Raw genomic sequence first — 21,552 nt, 5'->3', positions numbered from 1 at the left:
GATCCCAGGTGTGCTCACCTGCTGGGGGCAGGGTGGGAGGAGCTAGATTCCGCAGGCTCGGGGAGTCTGGCAGCAGACTAGAATGACTGCTCACAGGACAGGAAGGTAAAGGAGGGGCTAATGGGGCCACAGCAGGTGGAGCCTTGAAATATTTTCTATTTTTTTCTCCTGACTCTTCTTGTTATTTTGTTTCATCATTCAGTGACTTTTCTTCCCTCCTATCTGGTTTAATATAGGGCCTGTGTTTGTTTTTGTTGTTCGAGTTAATTTCCTGGAAGACTGACAAAAAGTCTCAAGAATGTGAGTGCCTGCTTTGAATTAAGCCCACCGAGTCAAATTACTGATTGCAAAGGCAGCAGTCAGGAACAAGCAGATTTTGATTCAAGTTAGAAAGAGGCCCTCGTGGTTCCAAAGCAACGCAAGGAACAAAGAGAACGTGGCCCTGTTCCTGGGTTGCTTGCAAGAAGGAAGGAATAAATTGCTTGCCTGTTTAACAGCTGTTCAAAGTAGCAGATAGATTGTTTTTGGTAGTTCAATGTGGTTATGAGAGGTTGAACAATTAGAGTCATTTTCATAATCAGCAATTGCTGTTGCTGAAATTCGAGAGAAAAGTGATAAAGAAAGGGAAAACATGTCTGGCAGGAGGCATTATTCAATCATAAGCTATCCCAAATGGTTAAAAATGTAGCTTATATTACACTCCTGTGAATTTACAACAACATGGAGGAGGGAACTAGGCCACTCAATTTCACAGTTCCAGGGGAAAACGAGGCTCTTTCTGGAACTTTTCCTTTCCCAGCAATGTGTTTGTGATGCATTCCAGATGGACAAGCCTTGAAAAGTGACAGCATCCATCTATTTGTGAGAACGAACACAGAGAGAGTGAGAGTTTTCACATCCTCGTCTCCCTCAAATATAAACACCGCAAAACACAAATGAATCCACTTAATCCAGTTTGGGAGGACTCCTTAGGACAAAAGCCTTTATCAGTTATCATCAAAGCAACTCAGTTTAATTCTTCTTCCCTTGAGTCTCAGGGGGTGGCAGGAGAGAGTGGTTGATGAAATAGAAGTAACATAGAGCTAAAGACAGTTCTTTAAATGAAGACATACAGCTTATTGTTTAATGTATGGGCAGCACAAGACTGAAATACATCAGCTATATGTTGTGAGTTCAATTAAAATATAAAAAGATTTTGATAAATTGGAAACATGATCTAAATCTAATAGTATGACCTTCAGTGAAAATAAACGTAAGGATTTGAACTTGGTTTCAGAAATGCATAAGTGTGGGATAGAGGAGACACTGTTTAGTAGGAGTAATGAAATATTTGTCATTTGCTAATAAACTCCAGAAAAGAAGAACAGTGTCACAAAAAGAGCTAATGTGATATGATTACAGATGACTTTGGAGGAATACATTTACTAAATAAAGTGGTAACAATTCTACTCTGCCAGCTGACCTACATGCAAACCATGGCATATGCGTGCCCTGCCCTCCTATCCAACATTAGAGGAGTCTTTTTGGCCAAGGCCAATCCCTCCTCCAGTTGCCTGGAGGGTGCCTCATCTTACCTTCTTTCTAAGCAACCTTTCTCCAGCAGATATTTCCTATCTCTTTTATATGATTAACTTCTGCCTCTTCTCTGGTTCCTTCTTATCAGCACTTGATCACACTCAAATCTTTCTCATCATGAAAAGCCCTTTCTAGCCCAGGTGCTCGTGCATGTGATCCCAGCACTTTGAGAGGCCGAGGCAGGCAGATCACTTGAACCCAGGAGTTTGAGACCATCCTGGGCAACATGGCAAAATCTTTTTTGTAAATCTTTTTTGTATACAAAAATAATACAAAAATTAACCTGGCATGGTGATGTGTGCCTGTGGTTCCAGCTATTCAGGAGGCTGAGGTGGGAGGATCACCTGAACCCAGGGAGGTCGAGGCTGCAGTGAGCCAAGATTGAATCATTGCACTCCAGCCTGGGCAACAGAGTGAGAACCTGTCTCGAAAACAAAAATAGAAACAAAAACAAAACTCTTCCCTATCCCACATTACCCTTGTGACCACAAACCTCTCCTTCTTTTGGCTGTTGAATCCCTACACAGTTATTATCTTCCCTCTTTTACCTGTCTGTCATCTTCATCCTAGTGAAATTTGACCTCTGCCCTCCCTGCTTCTCTGGAATGGCTCTTCATTAAAATCACTGACTAAAGGACAACAACCAGCCCTTATCTTTTTTTAGCCACTGAGTAGTTTCAGATGCCATTGACCGGTCTTTCTTGAATTTTTACTTCTTTTGGGTTTTATAGATGTAACTCTGTCCTGGTTCTCCTCCATGATGAGCTGCCTGCCTCAGTGCTGCTGTTTGTGGTCTTGTGTTTGTTGAAGTTGGTGTGTTTTGGAGGTTCGTCTTTCTCTGTCCATTCTATGTGCTGGTCTTCCACAGGGTTCCCGGTGGGCTTCCACAACACAGTTCTCTCATAGAGAGAGGGAGTTCCCTGGATGGAAATCAAAGGCCAAGTGCCTGCACTATCATGGAGACCTCCCTGCACTGCTTCATAGGGGATGCCCACCAAGAAGGCAGTGAGGAAGAACCATAAACAACAGAACTCCTTCCTGTAGGGCCCGCAATGGAGCAATCAGCTATCTTCACACAGCAGTGATTTCAAAGAGTTAACATACTGAAGACTTTTAAGAAAATTCCGCCAGAAGGAAACATTTTGAGCTTAAATACATGGAAGAATAGAGACCCCAGTGTCGCACAAAAGCTAACCTCAGGCCTCCACTGGGAGGGTTCTGGAGAGAGTGTAGGATGCACGATGGAGGGTGGAGTAAAATGCTGCCACAGAAATGCAAAACCAGCTGAGCAGGGATGGAAGTAGGAAGCCCCCTGGGTCACCCAGGGAAGGACAGAGACTTGGCAGGACACCACCCCAAGGAAGAAAGGAGCAGACATCGCTTCCCTTCCTTAACAGGAATGGTACCATTTGTGATTTGGCGTACAGTATGAGCAACAGAGAGTTAACTCTGCGTGACCAATCACGGTGCCTACTTTTCCCTAATATCTCTTTTCCTTGGAAACGAAATCACTAAATTTTAGCTGAGCTGACAGTGGTCCATGAAATCCATGCAAAAGACATTTCTTTTTTCCAGTCTCCATCAAGGTTCAGTATGGCCATGTGCCTACATCTGGAATTTAACTAGAGGCAGAAATGCAGGAATTAAACTTACACAGAAAAGACTTGCCCTTCTAAATCACTTCCTCCTGATTAAGATGCTTTCACATGTACAGAAAAGTTGAAAGAATTATGTAACAAACATGCATACACCCACATCTCTCCTTACAATCGCCAACACTTTGCTCCTTTGTTTTACGGCATATTTATCATCTATGCACTTACATATCTAATTTATTTTTTATCCATTTCAACACTGCAGATATGAATCGCTTTGCTCCTGAAGTTATCTTGTTTTATATGTTTCCAACAAGCACATGAGGTAGATAAGATCATTTCTATTTCACAAACAGGTAAGCAGAGGGCGAGAAGCCTAAGTAACTAGCTTAGGTCCCACTGACAGTCATTGGCAGAGCCTGGATTTTTCTCCAAAATTGTTGTTTTAAATCTATGAATTTCTCATCCCTTCAACCCCACTCCTACCCTCACCCTACCCTGCAGTTTCTGAAGCTTCAGGGGTATAAAGCCCCTTAATTTTGTGAGGACTTGTATTCTAGAGGGAGTGTAAAAGGAAAGTGCTGATGGCTTAGTTCAGCTCCCCAAATGGGAAGGAGGGCAGAACTCTAACACAGTTGGGAATTAACAGCCCTGCGTTTCATGATGCTACCTTTGGCGTTTTTCTCCATTCTCTGCTTGGGGGTAAAGTGGGCACCGTGGGATGAGGAACCTCAGCAGAGAAAAGAAACGGTATTTTGCATTTTCACTTCAAACATTTCTCGGTGAGAATAAACACTGTCGTTAAATGGGGTACTCTTTTTCCCTGTGATTAATTTAAAATAAGTCTGAATTTGAAAGTACACAGCTTTTTTTTTTCCTTCCTGAAAATAAATGCTTAGAAATGAGACCCGTTTACCATAGGTCTGCAGGCTTACACACTTCGCCCAGCCTCCTTCAAACACACATTTCTGAAGCTGCTCCTTCGCCTTTCATCAAGAATGATGACTTGCAGCTACCTTAATGTCACAGCTTGGAAGCTCCCAAAGCAATTGGTTTAGTAATTTATTTTGTCAACCGTGCTGTGGACATAAAACTTTTAAAAGTAAAGCTCAAGTTCCAATCTAAAGATCTGAAAAGAACATTTTCAATCTGTTGCTGCAGACCGCTTGCCGTCAGCGCAGGTGCCACTGGTTACCCTTGGCACTGGGCGGCCTCACACAGTCGGGCACAGCCGCTCCTCTGGACATCGAGGCGAGCAAAGCACAGAGATTACCACATTATCATCTCCCAACTGAAGCCAGAGTTCCATTTAACAAGCTGACAGGAGCAACAGGACCACGAAATAACAAGCAGATACACAGTGTGGTATTTGTCAAAGATAAAGGGCTGAGCTTGAGCTTAATGCTTCTCGAAGGTTTTGGAAGACATTCAAATCATCTTCCCCAAATAGTTTCTGTTCCTTGAACTTCCCACATTTCTCTTACTTGGGGTTTCCATTGTGACACATTGAGCTTTCTTTGATGCCATCTTTTAAAGACACAGAATGCCATTAAAGTCTGTGCTGATATCATTAACGTCTTAGGTTTCCCTATGCATGCTTTACTCACACTCCTAAGGGGCATGGCTAAATTCAATCCCGCTTTATTGTGACACCCTTCTAGAGCCAAATGTACAAATCACACACAAACAGGTACATGTGTTTGCAATGAGACTTCCTGCAACAACACATAGCCTCATTTCTTTATGGTTATAAAGTAAGAATTAGACGGAGATCTTAAAAACACAATATTTTAAACCCAAGCATGTCTACCTTATTGTCTAGATTACATAAAGTAGGATTCTTTTTTAAAAACTCAGTCAAATCTATTGCCATTTTAGGTTTGATCCTCCGGGAGTGCAACAGGCTTACGTTTCTCTATCACACGTATACATTAAATTGGAAAAGAAAAACACTCTCTTCGCTGTTTTCTTCAGAATGTACAAAAGCAGCCAAAACAACATGAAATATGGCATGCATTAGAAGAGTTAATTTTTGGATGAGTCTGGCAGCGTATGCTAGCAAAAGCTAAAGAGGAGCTGTATTTTTAAAACTTAGGTGTATAGATTTAAAGAAAGTAGATATCCTTTTATTTTTATAGATAAATTCTTATAAAAATAAAATTTCTTTAGCTGTCAAACATGCAGTCAGTCTGAAGCTCTTCAAATATTAAAATGCGTGGATGGGTCCCTAACTGCTCTTTCATGGTTTCTTAGGAGAATCACATTGTAAGAGAATGTTTTGTCAAGGCAAAGTCTTCCTCCTTCAGACAATGCTTTATTTCCCTTAGCCCCAAAGCTCTTATATAAATCTTTATCCAACTCGCTCACAAGTGAAGTTGGTGTCTTTGGCCATTAGGATCTGGAGTCCGATCCTAAGTTTGGAATTTTGCAAACATTGGTATAAATAAGCTTCGATAGGCATTATGACCACACCCTAAACATCCCAAGGGAAATTATCCTTGACCTAGATTGTGAGCAGTTTGCCTCCCTCCCTCTTAACAGAACAATCTTTTTTTTTTTTTTTTTTGAGACGGAATTTTGCTCTTGTTACCCAGGCTGGAGTGCAATGGCGCGATCTCAGTTCACTGCAACCTCCGCCTCCTGGGTTCAGGTAATTCTCCTGCCTCAGCCTCCTGAGTAGCTGGGATTACAGGTATGTGCCACCGTGCCCAGCTAATTTTTTGTACTTTTTTAGTAGAGACAGGGTTTCGCCATGTTGACCAGGATGGTCTCGATCTCTTGACCTTGTGATCCACCCGCCTCGGCCTCCCAAAATGCTGGGATTACAGGCGTGAGTCACCGTGCCTGGCTACAGAACAATCTTGAATGAAACGTCCCCTCACCATGCTGTCCTCCACTCTGTGTCAGGAATCAAACTCTCCAATTCACATCAGTTATTACAGCAAATTTCCTGAATATTTCCTCTGAGTTAGGGAAGAAAAAATACAATAGTTCTCCATATTTCAGTTACAAAGAGTAAGTGCTTCAGAGCTGAAGCAAAGATACCCAGAAGTGCTGGGCTTGGGGAACTGCCTTTCAGAAACAGCTCTTATAGAAGGAAGGCTGCAAATTACTTAGACTATATGGTATCTGCAGCCAAACAAAGAGAAATTATTCCAGCACCACTTACAGCTGCCTGGCACTATGGCCCAAGGAGGCCCAGGACCAAGCTGTATTCAAATCCTGGTAGTTGGTTAATTCTTCCCCAAGATGGTGCTAACTCTAAAGTGTCCTATCAAGGGGAATATAAGGTTACATTATTAATATTCAAAATAAATATGAAGAAACATAGTGCAAATCATAGTCTGATATAGGGTGGGGGTAGGGCAGCTGGGAAGGCACACTGAGGGCTAGTCTCATATGGAATTATACATTTTTTTTAGTTAAAAATATGTTTTGATACAGGGTCTCACTCCGTCACCAGGGCAAGAGTGCCCAGCTCACTACCGCCTCAAACTCCTGGGCTCAAATGATCCTCTTGCCTCAGCCTTGCAAGTAGCTGAAACTACAGGCATGTGCCACCACAGCTGGCTAATTTTTTTAATTTTTAGTAGAGATGGGGTCTTGCTATGTTGCCCAAGCTGGTCTCGAACTCTTGGCCTCAAGCAGTCCTCTTGCCTTGGCTTCCCAAAGTGTTGGGATTACAGATGTGAGCCATGGCACCCAGATTTTTTCATAGCTTAAGAAAAAATTAAAATAATACATAAATAAGGATATTGGAAACCTTTGAGCTATAAAGTACAATACATAAATGATGTTTTTTTTAGCATTATAAGAACCATAGTAACTAAAAGCCTATTGTTTCAAGCACTGAGAAAACACACAGCAGGTAAAGAACAGAAAGAAGAAACAAGATTGTAACATTTCTACTTCATTTTCTATCTTAGTCTCTTGACTAAAACATGGATCTTTCCATCATACACATACAAGTATAAAGTACATGCACATAGGGATGCATATACTAACACACTCACATGCATGCACACACACATGCATGCACACACATGCATGCACACAACACACATGCATGCACACACACACCTTTTGCTCTCAGCTATCACAATCCTCACTTTCATCTTTAATTTTCACTGAACTGGGCTACAGAAGAGAGGGAGAATTTGTGTACCCATCCCGGCAAGTACTTCTAGACACTTTACATGTATGAACCAACTGCAAGCCCCAAGCCATCTAAAAGGCTGGAGTATAGCTGGGGCGAGTGTCTTAAACTGAGGGCATGGATGAGCTCCCACAGTAAGATCCTGACAGGTCTTTTCATACATGGCTGAGTGCAGAGAAGACTAGATCTGAGTTTGTGAGCTTAGAAAGAGCTTCTCAACTCAACTCAGTCATTCCTTGTCTCACCTCGCGTGATTTTCTCCCCTTCTCTCAGTTCCAGCTCTTGAAGACAACGTGATCTTTCATGCCTTAGTCTTCACATATGTTGTACCCTCTGACCACGAGTCTGTTCCTTATTTCTCTGCCTGTTCAACAGTCACAATTCAGCTTCAGTGGTTATTGTCTGAAGTCATTCTTCAGAATTCAACTCTTTCCTATTGGTCTCCTCGTACCCTGGCATGTGTTAGAGGAAATGCTAGAAAATTCTCCTGAAGACTAGCTGGCATGCCCCAACAAGAAACTTGACAAAGTTTCCTTAGTATTGACTTTTGAAGGCCATTTTGCTCTAAATATACACTTTAAATTATCCCTTTGTCTTGTCAGAATCATTTGTATGGTTAGGATCATTTGAATATTTAGATACAGTAAATTTAATGATCCATAAAAGCATTTGTCATATGATGTAATCAACACTAAGTATTAAGTCTGCTGTATTTGAATTTTATTATAGGCTTGAGTGATATTAGCCTGACAGGAGACAATGAGTCAAAGCCAGAGATAACAGCAGAAAGCTGCTACTCTCCCTCCTTAAGACAAGTGGGGGAAGAGTAATCATCAGCTCCCTAAAGCCAAGGAGGGGGTGCACAGTAGAGATGGGACCACATGACCCCCTAATTTATCTTCCTGTAGGTTAGTGAAATCACCAAAGACTCTCAGTGACGTACAGGGCTAATCACTGTCTCTCGTTTCATGCTAAGTGAAGAACCAGAGAGGGTGTTGGTCAAGATTATGGGCTCTAGAGTCGGAATGCCTAGATCTGAATCCCAGTGCTATCATTTACTTACAATGTCATTTCAGAAAAATTAGACTTCCTCATGCCTTGGTTTCCCCATCTGTAAAATGGGTTAATAGTACTACACACAAGACATTGTTCATTGTGAGGTTTAATTCATACAGTACACTTAGAATAGCATTTGTCATATAAGTTATTACTAGACGTTCAATATTTCTAGTACCTTCTGTATCAGCAAGGAGAAGGGGGAATTCAGAGATCAGAACCCCAGCGAGGTCTGGTATCTCACACCTACCATCTCAGCATTTTAGGAAGCTGAGGTAGAAAGATCACTTGCAGCCAAGAGACCTGCCTGGGCATCATAGTGAGATCTTGTTTTTACAAAACATTTTAAAAATTATCTGAACATATGGCATGCACCCTAGTTCCAGCTACTTGGGAGGCTAAGGCAGAAGGATTACTTGAGCTCAGGAGGTCGACGCTGCAGTGAACCAAGATCATGCCACTGCACTCTAGCCTGGACAACAGAGCAAGACCCTGTCTCTAGAAGGGGAAAAGAAAGTGATCAGAGCCCTTGCTTTAGCCATTGATAGCTACACAAAAGAGTTTTTTAAAAAATCAACTAGCAAAGGAGATACCTTTCTGTGAGTAATGTTAAGATGTTAAGATCAGAAAAGAGTTTTTGGCCTTTAAAACCACCCCAAGGAACTGGTTAAACTATGGATTCCTAGAAGTTGCCAGTACGGACTCTCATTCAGTAGGTCTAGGGCAGGATTCAGGCCCAGACACCTTCGAGTGATTTGTTAGAGACAGTCTGAAGACCTCATTGCATGAAGCATATTCATTGTGGTTAAAACCGAGAATCTAATTGCCCTCTTCAATGAGTTTCCATCTGTTCCTGTTGTTGTTCTTGTTCCTAGACAAATGAAATAGAGTTAAAGAGAAGCAAAAGTATCAAAGCATGTCACACATAGGATGTTCTTCATGAACTTGTAATTTTCAATCACATATGTATGTGTGTACTGAATTGGATTGAGAAATGAAATTCTTATGGGTTGTAGACAAAAAGATGGGAACACTGGGAATTCACAGCATTGATATCAAGTGACATGCCATCACAAGGCATTCTAAACTCTGGAGTTACCTAACAAGCTTAGGATCAAAAAGGATGAGGAGGAGAGCAGAAAGGAAAGGGTAGTGGGATATCAACTGGTGTAAAGGACTGAGTCTCCAAGATGCAAAGGAAGAGCAATCAGTGGGTTGTAACAAAACTCTCACCCATAATGAGAGTGACATGCATGTGAAATGCTTAATAAATGGATCAGGGACCACAGAGTCCTGACAAATAGTGAAGGAAGCCTAAGTTTAAAAGAGGCTTTACATTCTAACCAGCTATTATTAGCAGCCCCTTCTCAGGCTCTCAACAAATTTCCTTTCTGCTGGAATTCATGCTTCCTAAAAACTTGATGGTGATTTCTTTTTTTCCTTATTTATTTTGAAAAGCCAGGAGAAAATTGTTTCAGTATGTTCTTTAAATTAGTTTCCGTGCAGTGTTTTCCTTGCACACATTAATTACAGCTCCCTAGAGGGGCTGCAATACTATATAGCACACTGCAATTCTGCTCCCCAATCTTCCTTCCCCACTTCAGGTTTCCAATTCTCCCTACAAACTGGGCTCTATATTACTGTGCATAGCTGAGATTCTTTCAACTCTGATAAAAGAATAGAGAGGAAAATGTGATCAGGTCTTGAGCACACCAAACTTGAATAGTTTGTGGCCTCTAGAATGAAGCAGATTAAATGAACTCTGAAGTCTCCCCTTCCAGTTCAAACATTCTCAAAAGAGAGTTTACTATCTCAAGTACAGAAAAGATATCAGTGAGACTTTGATGAGCCTAAGTGAGTCTCATTAGCATGATCTGGCTAGAAGATCTGCCCAAGAAGCCACATTCGAGCTGTCACTGTACTCAGCTGTAGGATAAAACAGTTAGTTAAAGAAATTGTAATGACTTTTTAATTCCCAAAGAGAGTGAACATTCTAAAGTGACCACAATACAATCTACTGTTTCACCCCATACTTAAGAGAGAAAGGGGAAAAAAACTTAGCTAAACATAAAATGTATTTCTAAAACAGATTTTCCAATTCCTGTCTTTTCAGATAGGTAGAAGTACTGGCAGGTCTGAGAATCAAAATAGGTCATTCACTGACTAGTTAGAACTGTAAAGTGTATTAGAAAACTTAAGGAGTAACTCAGAGTTTCCAGGCGTGACTCCTTATTCAACAGCCTATGTGCACAGCAGCTATACAGGTGGCTTATATAGGTTATCTTGCTCTCTCTGCTTCACTCTTTGAGTAGGTGTGTATACTTCATTTTACAGACAGAGAAATTGAGGTTCAGAAAGGTAAGTAATGAGTATTATCCAGTGTCAGTGTCACAGTTTTAATCCAGGTAATAATTTACCCAATCTCAGATACCTTGCAATAAAAGATAGGCCTATTAGCTTTATGAATGTCAAGTCTGTGACCTAATAACATCCATCAAATTGTTCCTTAAAATTTACTATCTTCTCCATTCTTTCACTTAACCAGATTCAAAGCCCTGGGAAGGTTCTCATTCTTAGAAAGAAATCTCTCAGTGGCTTGATCATTCGCAAACCTGGTTTCAACACAGAGCAGCAGTTAACAAGAGAGTTAAGGCTTAAATTCCTGAGACGGGGAACAAGCTCCACCAATCTTCTAGCCTGCTGCCTCTAACTGTCCTTAATTTATATTCTTTCACCACTGAGATCTCATCTTCTCACACTATTAAATCTACCACCTCTATGTAGTGATCCAGAATATTTTAAAAATCATTTTCACATCTCTTTTGACCTGCTGATCCATACCTGCACTGGTCTAACCAACAGGCACTTCAAACCCACCCTGCCCTCGGAATGCTTCATCCTTCCTCATGAAGCTGCACTTATATCTGAAATCACGACTTCAGTAATAACACCATTTACCCATTTAACTCTGTTAGGACTGTCCCAATAAGCAGACAGAAAACACAAAGCAGGAACCAAATTAAAAACAAATATTTGCCGCCACCTTATCGTAGACCTTCATCTCTTGGCTGAAATATTGAAATAAATTCCTATATTCTCTTAACATGAATCTCATCCCTTCTAATAGATTGTCCACATTCCTCCAAGGTTCACTCTTACACTTTTTTTTTTTTTTGCCGGACAGTCTGCTCTGTCGCCCAGGCTAGAGTGCAGTGGCGTGATCTCAGCTCACTGCAACCTTCGCCTCCCATGTTTAAGTGATTCAGCTATACTCATGCCTCAGCCTCCCGAGTAGCTGGGACTACAGATGTTTCATATCAAGTCCAGCTAATTTTTGTATTTTTAATAGAAAAATGGGGAATTGTCATGTTGGCCAGGCTGGTCTCAAACTCCTGGCCTCTGGTGGTCTTCACACCTAGTGCTGGGATTATAGGTGTGAGCCACCGTGCCAGGCTGACAATACACATTTTTTTGTCATTGAGATAGAATCTCACTCTGTCACCCAGGCTAGAGTGCAGTGGCGTGATCTTGGCTCACTATAACCTCTGCCTCCTGGATTCAAGGAATTCTTTTGCCTCAACCTCCTGAGTAGCTGAGATTATAGGCGCCCGCCACACCTAGTTAATTATTGTATTTTTAGTGGAGATGGGGTTTTGCCATGTTGGCCAGGCTAGTCTCAAACTCCTGACCTCAGGTGATCCAGCGGTCTCAGCCTACCAAAGTCCTGAGATTACAGGTGTGAGCCACTGTGCATGGCTGACTTTTGATTATGTGGTTTCTCTGCCAGTAATTGTCAATGACTTATAGTGACTTTTAGCGGTGGTTTGAAACTTGGGTTCCAAGTTCATGGATATGTTTGTATTCAAAAGTAACTACGTGTGCATCTTTTTCTTGGGAGAAGGTCTTGCACTTTCTTTCAACAGATGCCTAAAAGGGGAACTGTCCCCAAAATCATGAATACAAGGCAAAAAACAAAAACAGATGAGCAATGAACAAATGGGAATCAACAGTCAAAATCCAAACTCTTTTGCTGGACATGAAAAGCCCTTGAATCATCTAGTCCCTGACAATTCCCCCATTTCTTCTCTCACTCCCCATCACTTCACAGCCATTTACAAGCCATACTTAGTTCTGTACAATCTCCTAACTTCCTTCTTTGTCTTTGCACTTTCTATTCCTTATACCTGGGCCATACTTTCTCCATTTTTGACCCAGCAAATTCTAATTTACCTTTCAAAGCCTCGTTTGTGAATTTTGTGAACTTCCTTCTCAGTGACTCCTCCTTTGGCATCGCAGACAGACTGATCACTCCCCTCCTGGACCACATAGTAAGCTCTATTCTATCACTTACTGACATAGGGCAGGCAAGCCCCAAAACTGGGGCTTAGCCGGAAGGGTTCTTAGCTTCATCCAGGAAAGAATTCAAGAATTGAACAGCAAGCTGGTGACGTTAGATTGCAACTTTTATTGAAGCACCAGTGTATGGCAGCAGCAGAGGAACAGCTCCTTGCAGAGCGGGGCCATCTGATAGGCAATGTGTCCAGAGTAGCAGCTCAGGGGCAATTCTGCACTCATTTATACCAACTTTCAATTATATGCAAATTAAGGGACAGATTATGCAGAACTTTCTAGGAAAAGGGTGGTAACTTCTTGGTTGTCAGATTTTTGCCATGGAAAGGAGTGGTAACGTCCAGATGTTGCCATGGCAATGGTAAACTGACACGGCACACTGGTGGGTGTGTCTTAAGGAAAATGACTTCTACTCTGGACCTGTTTTAGCTAGTTCTCAGTTTTGTCCAGCGTCCAAATCCCATCTCCAGAGTCAAGTAAGTCCCACCTCCTACTTCACTACATTGCATACAATTCCATATTTACATGTTAGACTTCCATTTTTTTTTTTTTTTTTTTTGATACGGAGTTTCGCTCTTGTTACCCAGGCTGGAGTGCAATGGCGCGATCTTGGCTCACCGCAACCTCCACCTCCTGGGTTCAGGCAATTCTCCTCCCTCAGCCTCCTGAGTAGCTGGAATTACAGGCACGCATTAGCGTGCCCAGCTACTTTTTGTATTTTTAGTAGAGACGGGGTTTCACCATGTTGACCAGGATGGCCTCGATCTCTTGACCTCGTGATCCACCCGCCTTGGCCTCCCTAGATTTCCTTTTGAGGACTTTTCAATGGCAAAGTCTGGATGTTAATCTATTTCTTTACCTTGGCACTCCAAAAATGTTCATTGAATTACTTACAAATACTGTAGCCATGACAAGAGAGGCTGAAAGCTTTAAAGAATACTTCAAAGAAGCAGTTTTAAGTCCTGAGAAGACTTACACTTGGAGACAAAAAAAAAAATCTTGTTCTTTTATTGAACGTAATTCATGACATTAGTTTCAGAATCGTATTATTGAATGATATTTTGGCATATTAGACATTTATTTACTTTCAATAAAAATTTTAATTGTCTTAGTAGACTGGCTGACATCTCTGCTAAATCCTGTTCACAAAAAAAGAAGCAAGCTACTAGGAAGTGTTACATAAAAAGCAGGTCATTGCTAGCACTGATTTTGTTTTTTTTTTTGAGATAGAGTCTCACTCTGTCACCCAGGCTGGAGTGCGGTTGCACAATCTCAGCTCACTGCAAACTCCACCTCCTGGGTTCTAGTGATTCTCCTGCATCAGCCTTCCCAGTAGCTGGGATTACAGGCATGCGCCACGATGTTCAGCTAAGTTTTGTGTTTTTAGTAAAGATGGGGTTTTGCCATATTGGCCGGGCTGGTCTTGAACCCTGATCTCAAGTGATCCACCTGCCTTGGCCTCCCAAAGTGGTAGAATTATAAGCATGAGCCACCATGGCCAGCCTGATTTTTGAAAAAAGTACAGATGCAATGATCTTTACAATTCTAACAAGTAAAAGAAGAAAATTTTCCCATTATTAATGTTTATGTATAGTGACAAATAACATTTTACCCTTATAAAGGTATCACTTTTCCCCAGCAATTCTTATTTGATCCTGTTTAATATTTCCACTTGCATTCTTTTAGAACCATAGAAATACCAAGTCAAAAAACAAAAACAAAAACAAAACCACAACAAAAAGCGTAGGAGAGAAGCAATAATATGGAGAAAGTGCAAGAGTGAATTAGCTGCCCATGCCCATACCATGGACGTGAGGTGAAGGTTGGGAAAGGTCTAGGAAAGAATCTAAACATAGCTGACAGAGTGGTTGAGGAGCTGGGGATCTGGGCTTGGAGGACACCTCTCTGTAAATGAATGAGATAGGGCTCATGTTCCTGTTGCAGAGGATAAAAATCAGACCCATAGAGAAGAAAAACGTAGAGTCTAAAGGATATGACAACAGCATCGGTTAGAGCCTAGGTAAATAGCATTGGTGAGGGTATACCAAAGAGAACTGGGAGGTTTCAGCAGATATAGAACGACAGTGACTCTGGAGGATATAGTGGCCTCCTAGGCTGTGAGGACAGGAAGGGATCTTAGTCCCATCTACTTGCTGTGTAGGGAAGGAAAACGGATGGAGAAAAAGGTCAAGTAAAATGTTCAAGGTCACAGATGTCATTCTGCTGCTCAAAACTTGCCTTCTTCACTTTTATTTCTCGTTTTGCCTTTCCTTGCTCCTTGCTTACAGGATGAAGTCCAACTCTTCAGTATGACATCAATGCCTCGACTTTGCAGTTTGACCTCACAGTACTTCCTTTGCTTATTTTTCAATTTACCTAAAAATATTCTGTGCTTTTCCCTGCTTCCCTGCTCATGCTATTCTTTCTGAATTGGATGCCGCTCTTTCCTCTATCCGTTTCTTGAAATACTGGCTTTAGGAGCCAGTTAGAGTTCCAAAGGTCCAAAACATTTTCTTCAAATCTCTCCCTTCCAAGAAATAATTTTCCTTACTTCAAAACCATATATCACTCTGTGGTATTTTTCCTGTGTAAATGTCACCTCGTATTATGACTGCTAGGGTTCTCATAATCAGGTGGCAAACTCTTTAACAATAAAGCTGCCTTGGTAATTTCTGTGTTCACCATCACTCAGAGCTTGTACATATTAAGAGCCTAGCAGTATTTACTGCTAGGAACAAACGAATAAATTAATGAAGCTATTAAGTCTCAGCAGCTATTTCCTATCTATTTTTGTGTCTATCTGCATCATTGGCTTGTGTGTTACAGGGGCCCCAGAGGCCACGTCAAGCTTCCTACTATGCGTATCATATGCACAATATATGCCATTGAGCACTTAATATGTGCCAGGTCCTGTGCAAAGTGCTTTACATACATAATCTCATTTTATTATTTATAATAATCCAGTCTGATAAATAGCTATTGTTATTCATACTGTATACATGAAATAACTGAGGCTTAAAGATTTTGAGTAATTTGCTTAAGGGTTATGTGGATACTAAATAGCATTACTAAAATTCGAGAACAGATGATTCCAAAGTCCATGATATAGCAAACAAATTATAAGTTTAGCTCCACTGCTGTAGTTCAACTCCTCCACATAAATTTTTTTAGTTATATACATGGGTACACAGACATGTATACACACCAAGGTATATATATGCATGTACACATATACGTATACATATATGCACACACATATATACCCACATATATATTTTAAAATATTTGAAACATAATATTCTAATTAGACACAGTAATTTGTCAAAGACATGTCACATCTTCAGTTCTGTCATAAAAGATATTTTATACAGACAAAATCAGTGAATACTGCCAATTTTAAGATTAGATACACACTGATGTTTTCTATTTTTATATGAATGAGTCACACAAACCCCAAAGATTAGAATATACATACAATTTGGAAGAAATCTATGCCTTAGCAATGACTATCCAACAGCATTCCACTGTTACTAGTTCTACAAAATACATACAAACTATATCCAAGAACCAACTCTGTAACCCATTCAGGAGCCTACCTAGATCCCAGTATGTTTAAGGTCTTTGGCAGATGTAGACATGGTACCACAGTCCCTCCCATGAGTCCAGTGATTATCTATACCAGGCAGAAACTTCCTAGTGTTCACCAAAATCTCTATTTCCCTTCTTTCTGGGCACTCAGTTGGACTATCCATCCTAGTCTCCCCTGTAGTTTAGTGTAGCCCTGTGGTAATATTCTGTACAAGAAAATGCGAAGGAAAATGATAAAATCTTTTATGCACAGGTGTTCATTCTTTTACCCCTTCGGTCAGATGAATATCAGTGCCCAGAGTAATGACAGAAGCCATACACTGATAGTGGGAAAGCCTCCATCAGCCTATATTCCTAAATGACCACATGTATCGGATCTGCCCACTCCTGTTGGCCGGGAACACTTACCCATGCTGCTGTGTTAAGAAACCTTTATTATGTTAAGCTGCTGAAATGTGATAATTATTTGTCACAACATCTAACAATGCCCTAATAAACACTGTAACCTCTCAAAATTCTAAGTGCTCCCAGGTTCAGCAATTTTTGATCCTAATATTATCTAAATCATTTTTAAATGAAATTTAAAAATAAAATTATAGCACTGATAAACCATAAATAATGTATTTAAATTAATTTCAGGCATAATTTTGTTATCATCAGTATATTCTCACTAGGAATTAATAAGAATTCTGCAGCCAAGTTTAACTATGTCATGTTATCTTTGCTCTTGATCATTGATATGTTAATCTGTTAGACAACAGATTTCTGTCTTCTTCAAATAAGTCACAGAAGAAACCTGGGCCAGGCTTGGTGGCTCACACCTATAATCCCAGCACTTTGGGAGGCCAAGGCAAGTGGATCACCTGAGGTCAGGAGTTTGAGACCAGCCTGGCCAGCATGTCTCTACTAATAATACAAAAATTAGCAGGGCATGGTGGTGGGCGCCTGTCATCCCAGCTGCTAGGGAGGCCGAGGCAGGCAAATTCATTGAACCTGGGAGGTGGAGGTTGCAGTGAGCCGAGATTGCACCACGGCACTCCAGGCTAGGTGACAGAATGAGACTCTGAATCCAAAAAAAAAGAAAAGAAAGAAAGAAACCTTTAGATGTTCTCTCCCTGACTTACAGTCCACTTCTTTTACTACATGGGTTTTGCTGACAGAAGAGGAGGAAAATGACCTCTAATCGCTTGTGTTATTGCTTCTGTGTTACTTCCTACATGGTACCCTCTGCGTTTACCTTTCATAACTCTTTTTCTCCTGCCTTTGAACTTCCATTTATGTATTGTGATCTGTTTCTCTCATGTGGAGTTCACGGCATTCCTCGAGTCCTTCCCAGCTCTTCCTCTCAAGACTGAACTTTGCTTTTAGACAGGATTTCGTGTATTCCCTAGAGTCACGACTGCAGCCTCACAGCTGCAAGGACCCCGGTTTTTCAATCTTTCTCAGCACGTCCTGACCACCCTGCCTCTCTTCTTTTCTTGGACATTGGCTCTTTGGCAACCCTGACCGCAAATTCGCTCTCACTTCCCCCTAGACTGACTTACAGAACTAATTTGACTTTGAGCTCTCTGAAAAAGGTCACTTTTTCACTCTTGTGGTACAGGGAGGGTAAATGCTAGTTTTCTGAAAGAATGCCACAGGAAGATTATTTTAAAAGAACTCAATTTTGCTGATGCCAACTCTTGTTTTACTTTGAAATGTTCTCTCTTTTGCATCAGCAAGGCAAGGAACAAAGTGGCTGACCGGTTCTCTGCCTGCAGCCTTCCAACGTTGGCCTTCAGGTGTTACTTAGAATAAATGAAGAGAAAAAGGGGGCTCCTATTTGTTTAAAAACATAGCTCGTCACAGCAAATTTCAAAAGGTAAAAAAAAATAAGTTCAGCTATGGCTGCTTCAGGAAAATTTGATTTAAAAAAGATATGTTCCTATAAGGATTAAATTAGAGGTTAATGTTTTGCATTTACAAAAGCATAATTTTTAAAATTAATGGCCCTGCAATATTTCCATTAAATTAGAAGATTTTTGCACATATAAATGTTATTTATTGCAGTTGATTTTAAAATCATCTTTTCAGAAACATAGCTATTATTGACTGCTTAGAGTCAGTTTCACTGTATAAATTTTATACCAATTTTGTGTAAAAGTTTTGACATACACTTCAAGATTACATTTCCCAGTAAGATTATCTAAAAAGGCCTTTTCCACCTTTGGCCACAGTCAAATACAGCAAAAGGCAATCCAAGCTGATAGGCATACAATCCTATAACCCTAAAGAACCTTAGATTTTCAAGATACTCATTCCTATGTCTGGCAAATGAAGCTAGAGAAACTATTCCAGACAATTAGATGCAGATTCTGGTTTTGTTTTTGGTGTATGTATTTTAAATATTCCAAAATAATTATGATGCTGATTTTGGCAGTGTTTTAATAGTCATTTTTAAAGTGCAAAGGTAATTTTAATCTGTTTTAATCTAAAATAGATTAAACTGAAATCTATTAAAAATAGATTTTAATCTAACAATAGTTATTTTTATAATGCAAAGGTCATTTTAATCATATTGTAATCTGAACATTATTGTGACACAAACACCTCCATTTAGATCATTTCCAATACTTGGACTACAGCTTATTTGAAAAAAAAATTCTTGAAATTACAAATAGTAGACCATAACTTATAGAATATATCCTTAGGTTCATTTCAAGGGTTTCAAACTGAATTTTTGTTATTGCATTAACTATGATAACTTAGAACTGTCTGCTTTACAATATTATTTTATAAGTTTGCTATTAATTCTATTTTCTTGAAAACAGCCATGATGTTTAGTCTAAAGAAAAGGTCATTAAGTTTCCTTTTACCAATTTATTGGAAAATGAAAACAATTGTTTTGAATTAAAGGATTATGGACACTCCATTTATAGCTTTTAATTTGTAAAGAATATATTTTTTAAAAACTTCAATTTGTCTAATGCTAAGTACTATCATAACTTTTTATAGCTGAAGTAATGTTTATTGCATCTACTATAAGTAAAAATTAAAATATTTTATTATAGAATGCTATCTTCCATCAGCACCCTTAGAATGAAATTTAAAATAAGAAAAATGTGTTGGAATTTAAAGTTTCTGTTTTTAAAGATGTCCTTTTGGCTACATCCATATATGCAGTAAAAAAATGTTTTCTTGTAAATATTTAAATTACTCATTTAAATGAATAGTTACTATTAAAGCGGCCTTATGGTTATTACCTTAGTATTTCACAATAATTAATGCTTTACTGAAGGGAAATAGAATTGGCTTAAATTTTCTAGTTCTTCAGAGCACATCCACAAAGAAAATCTGAAAGAAACGAGAAAAAGAGCAACCTAAACCCAAAGCAAGCACAATTAAAGAAATAAAAAAAACTTAAGCAGCAACAAATGAAACAGATAATAGAATAACAAAAGAGAAAGTCAACGAAACCAACAGTGGGTTATTTGAAAGAACCAACAAAATCAACAAACCATTAACTAGACTGGCAAAGGAAAAAAAAAGGGCTCAATTACTAAAATCATAATTAAAGAGGGGACATTACTACTCACCTCACAGAAACAAAAAATATTTTATAGAAATACTATAAGTGTATGCCAATTAATTAGATAACCAAGAAGAAATGAAAAAAAAAAAAAAACTCAGAAAGAGGAAAACTACTGAACTCACTCAAGAAGAAATAGAAAGTATGAATAAAACGGTAACAAGTAAAGAAATTGAATTAATAATAAAAATATTTCCTGCAAAGAAAAGCCCAGGTCTGGATGGTTTCTACTGGTGAATTATGCTTTTAAATATTTGAAGAATTCCAACAATCCTTACATTCATCTAATAAAGACTAAGAAGAAACACTTCTCAGCTCATTCTGTGAAGCCAGTGTTATCCAGATACTAAACCTAGACAAAAACATCAGAAGAAAAGAAGACTACAGGCCAATATCCCCTATGAATATAAGTGCAAAGATCCTCAACAATTTCCTAGTAAACCAAATCCAGCAGCTTTTAGAAAGAATTATAATCATGACCAAGTGGGAGCTATTCCAGAAATTCAAAGTTGGTTCAACACAGGCAAAATAATCAGTGTAGTATACACACTATTAAAAGAATCAAGAAAATAAACCATATGCTCATCTCAATAGATGCAGAAAAAATATTTGACAAAATACAACAGCCTTTCATAATGAAAATATTCAAGAAGGACTATTTTTCGGAATAGAAAACAACATCTTCCAACTGATAAATGCCATTAGTAATTTTTTAAGTTTCCCAAAGAAACCATATCAATTTGAGCTCTGAAATTTAGCTATGTGTATAATACTCAGTTGACAACCAATGATGCCCAGTGAGACATTCCTTACTCTTAAAGTTTGGTTTATTGTTGTTGTTGTTTCTCCCAGAAATGACTCAACATTTCAAATACTTCATATTGAAGGGGTAGCCTTTTAAGAAGCTGCTATGGGTTGAATCCTGTTCCCCCGAAAAAATGATATGTTGAATCTCTAACCCCAGTACTTCAGAATGTGACCTTGTTTGGAGATATGATCTTTACAGAAGTAATTAAGTTAAAGGAGGTTATTAGGGCAAACCCCAGTCCAATATTGGACACAGATGCACACACAAAGAGAACCCCATGTGAGGATGAAGGTGGTGATCAGTATGAGGCTTCTACAAACCAAGCGATGCCGAAGTCGCCAGAAACCTACCAGAAGACACGGGAGAGGTGTGGAACAAGTTCTTCCTTACAGACCTCAGAAAAAAACAAACCCCAGCAGCTTGATCTCAGGTTTCTACCCTTCAGAACCGTAAGACACTGCATTCCTGATGGTCGCATCCACTCAGTGTGTGGTACTTTGTTATGGCAGCGCTGGCAAACTGATGCAGAAGTCTTCGGTAAGTATTTATCCCCTAAAAAAGCATGGCAAAATAAGCAGAGGAAAATGACACTGATTTTAAAATATGAGTTGAGACGTAAGGCAAATACCTGCTTTCTCCTAAACTTGAAAATATCAGAAGCGTGTACAAGAAAAGGAGGCAGATGCGCAGTTTGGGAACAACAACTCTGCCTTTGTTATAGCAGAAAACGCCCTGAGAGGAAAGGTCACCGCTATAAGTAACTATTGAAGTTAGGCATATTGACAATGGCATTATTTGCTATATATGTTTTTGGTTATCAAAAACAAAGAGAAAAATACTAGTAAAAGAGCCATGG

At 39.6% G+C, this 21,552-nt stretch overlaps 1 protein-coding gene and 1 long non-coding RNA gene across 10 annotated transcripts in view; both read right to left on the bottom strand.

Annotated features, from left to right (window-relative positions):
• MACROD2 (mono-ADP ribosylhydrolase 2) overlaps positions 1-21,552 on the bottom strand; it is a 2,068,485-nt gene that overhangs the window by 1,124,788 nt on the left and 922,145 nt on the right. The window lies entirely within an intron of this gene.
• LOC144582459 (uncharacterized) overlaps positions 179-21,552 on the bottom strand; it is a 54,020-nt gene continuing 32,646 nt past the window's right edge. Inside the window, exon 2 of the long non-coding RNA XR_013535130.1 lies at positions 179-21,248. This is a non-coding gene — a long non-coding RNA (uncharacterized LOC144582459). The remainder of the gene's footprint in view (positions 21,249-21,552) is intronic.

The sequence above is a fragment of the Callithrix jacchus genome, chromosome 5 (genome assembly GCF_049354715.1).
Source record: "Callithrix jacchus isolate 240 chromosome 5, calJac240_pri, whole genome shotgun sequence".
NCBI lineage: Eukaryota > Metazoa > Chordata > Mammalia > Primates > Cebidae > Callithrix > Callithrix jacchus.
Note: the sequence above shows the minus strand (reverse complement) of the source record. Positions and strands in the feature narration are given on the sequence as shown.